This window comes from Panthera pardus, unplaced genomic scaffold, assembly GCF_024362965.1.
Source record: "Panthera pardus isolate Hobbes unplaced genomic scaffold, ASM2436296v1 HiC_scaffold_24, whole genome shotgun sequence".
NCBI classification, from domain to species: Eukaryota; Metazoa; Chordata; class Mammalia; order Carnivora; family Felidae; genus Panthera; species Panthera pardus.
The window spans coordinates 119,983,098-119,986,579 of NW_026526810.1; the positions used below are offsets into that span (position 1 = coordinate 119,983,098).

The 3,482-nt window shown below is 39.2% G+C and overlaps 1 non-coding gene across 1 annotated transcript; it reads right to left on the reverse strand.

The window, feature by feature from the left end:
- Positions 1-1,688: 1,688 nt before the first annotated feature.
- On the reverse strand, positions 1,689-1,795 carry LOC128773141 (U6 spliceosomal RNA). Its single transcript, XR_008417423.1, has one exon. It is a non-coding gene; the product is annotated as a U6 spliceosomal RNA (small nuclear RNA).
- Positions 1,796-3,482: the final 1,687 nt, after the last annotated feature.

The following is a 3,482-nucleotide window of genomic DNA, read 5'->3' on the forward strand; positions in this document are numbered from 1 at the left end:
AAACATTGTCATTGTAGATTTTTTTTCCTTTTCTTTTGTTCTTTTCCTTTTTTTTTAAATTAAAAATAGTGATGAAATGAATGCTAGCATTTTTTCCTATGAATTTTTGGGACTGGGGTTCCTATCTCAGAAGATCTGAGCATTGAGCTATCAAAAGATTATACCAATTCCCATTGCCATCAAAATAATCATGGCATCATCGTTATCAGGATTTTTTTAATGTTTATTTATTTTTGAGACAGAGAGAGTCAGATCGCGAGTTGGGAGGGGTGGTCGGAGAGAGAGGGAGACACAGAATCTGAAGCAGGCTCTGGGATCTGAGCTATCAGCACAGAGCCCAAGGTGGGGCTGGAACCCACAAACCATGAGATCATGACCTGAGCCGAAGCTGGATGCTTAACTCACTGAGCCACCCAGGTGCCCCAGGAGTGTTTTTAATTAAACTAAAAACTTGATATTAAAAATAACTGTACAATATTATTTATTTTTATTAAGGGTCTTTCTTTTATTTCTAGTGTTACTAGGAAGGCCAGACTTTTTCTAAAATTCTATGTGGTATTTGTTTTTTATTACTTATTACCTATATCTGTTATCTATTTTCATCCTTTAAAAATAGTTTAAATTATACACTACCAAGTTTTTTTAATGGAGGTAGAGAAATGATACAGTTCAGTGGAACCAAGAGAGAGTGTGTGGGGTTGAGAGCAATAGGTGAAGGGGCTCAGGGAAATCACAGGGCAATATGGAAGTTGGTGGTCTCTTGAGTGATGGCAGTGGCTGCCGGGGAATTTGCCAGATGGGGCAGGTGAGCACAACAATGGAGAGGGGATGACAGTAAAGTAACAATTCCCACATTAAACACGTGTCTCTTTAGGTAACTTAGACATTCGGTTCTTGCTGTCTATGATTTTTTTTTAATTGGATCATTTAAGAAAGGTTTTGAACTGTCAAACCTGTCTTTGTCTAAGTTTTTTCAGACTATGTCTCCTTAAAAGATCCTTGGTAGAGGGGGCACCTGAATGACTCAGTTGGTTCACTGTCTGACTCTTGATTTTGGCTCAGGTCAGGATCCCAGGGTTCTGGGATCAAGCCCTGCATTGGGCTCCACACTGAAAGTGGAACATGCTTGAGATTCTCTCTCCCCTCTCCCCTGCTCACCAGCTCTCTCTCTTAAAAAACAAGAAACCAACAAACAAAGAAACAAAGGAACAAACAAAAAAACTTGGTAGAAAGAAAGGAACGTGAAAAACCTACACCTAAATTTGATGCAGTAGGACATGACTTTTAGCCTGAGAATGTTAACAATCACCTTTGCCTCAAGGGGGGAAATCAACAAACAAACGAGAAAATAGATGAATAGACAAAGAAACATTCTAGGAGTCCTTTGGTGGTGGCTGGCCCGTGGTTGTGGATCCCCTAGGAAATAAAAACACAGACAACTGGAGATGTTTACTTCCTCCTGGTGCCTCTTCCTTTTCCCCTCTCTTTAGTTTTATTGCCATCAACTTGAAGACTCAAAAGGTAAGAAACAAGTAAAATTTATTTCAGATGATTATCAAAAACTGGTTGATCTCTGTTCTCTGTGCCAAGATAGAAACCTGAAGCCTGAACAGTTCACAGGTGAACCTAAGGAAATGATGGCAGTTTACTATTTTGAACAGAAAAAGAATAGAATGAGTTAAGCACCAAAAGGATATGAATATTTCACAAATTTGCATGTGATCCTAGCGCAGGGGCCGTGCTAATCTTCTCTGTACCGCTCCAATTTTAGCATACGTGCTGCCGAAGCGAGCACAGGAATATATATATTTCAAAAAGGACTATATTAACACCCCAAGCATCACCTAATAATCAATTCACATGTGCTTGATTCATGCTCACAGTTTGTTTGTGTATTCATAAGCTCATTCCGTATTCCTGCGTGTGGAAAGTGGGAGGCACGAAGCAGACTTCCTTTCTTCTGACTTTTAACCAAGCATGAGAAATAAAGTGCAAGAACTGGACTTGCCAAAATCTCCTGATGCTTGGAGAAAAAAAAAATAATTAAAAGCCATAAATTAATTTAAAATGTGGGGGGAACTGTTTGCAAAATAGGGTACAAAACTTTATTTAAAAGCTATTTCTACTCGTCACATTTTCTCTGCATACTAGAATAGAGTTATGGTTGCAGTAATGGTTTGCTTACGGGCAAGCAATTAAGCACCTGTAGTCACTCCACAGGATGTAGATTTCGCATGAATAGCTATTTTATAAATAAACAAATAGAAACTCATATATGTAATGGCAAAAGCAAACGCCGCTTGGATTTTAAATTTTAAAAGGACTGTTCCGCACTTTTTTGGGGAAATCATTTGTTTCCATATATAAATTGGATTCGACTTAGCCTTTTCATTTTCTACATGAATAATTAATAATGTCATCATTATCCTGACAGTCCCTCTCTAGCAATTTAACCATAATAAGGCTGTAACGATTCACTGCATTAAGGTCCATATAAGCAAGATATGAGCAATGCATATGATGAATATAAGCGTGAGATTTCTCAGATGTAGGTGGAAGTTGATTTTGGATATTCCATCCCCTCTTCTTAGGATTGGTTGTCTATCCTGGGAGAACAGGATTCCTGCCCCAGGGCTCCTCATCTGTTCTCTGGATCTTGAGATGCTTCCTGATTTAGCGTGTCCTCTGCGGCATATGGAGCACCTTGTAATTTATTCAAATTCAGAAACAACTGATAGAGAATCTCGGCTTTGCCAGGTACCACCTAAGTGACCCTCCTACGTTAGCTGTCTAACTTTTCTAAGCCTGAATATCTTCATGTGAAAAAATAGGGGAGAGATATAATAATCACCTCATAGGCGAGCCTGAAGAATCTTCACTCAGATGGTGGGGCGGGTAATGGTTCTCACAAGCAGGATAGGATGTCTTCTCTGAGATCCGGCTACCAGTTAATAGTAAGCCACCTTTACACTGGCCTGAGAGGGCTGCTCCTTCCCTCTCTGTGCCCTGGACCAAAAGTACCCGGACCTCGGCTTTCTTCAGCAGAGATGGGCAACTGGGCTGGATCTGACAAATGTTTTCACCAAAACCTGTGGGTGACAAAGGAAATTAGTTAATGGGGTTTACCTGATACAGTCTTCTAAGACTTAAGAAGAGCCAGATGATGCTAGGAGGGAAGATTGTGTAAAATAAACTAGCGAGAGACAGGATTTCTTTAATTTCATGAATTTAGAAAAAAAAGAACATAACATACAGTTTAAAGCATGTGGAGGTATCCACGTTGTTTTATTGGACAGTTCTCAAATGTTATGCAAATAATTTATTAAAATAAGACTTAACTTTAACAGGTAGAATTGTAGACAAAGCCTAGACTTTGGCAGCAGGTGTATCTGTTTTTGAAAATCAGATTCACTGTTGACTTTGAAAGTTTAGGGAAGCTGTTTAGCCTCTCAAAGATCACTGTCCTCATCCGTACAAGAATG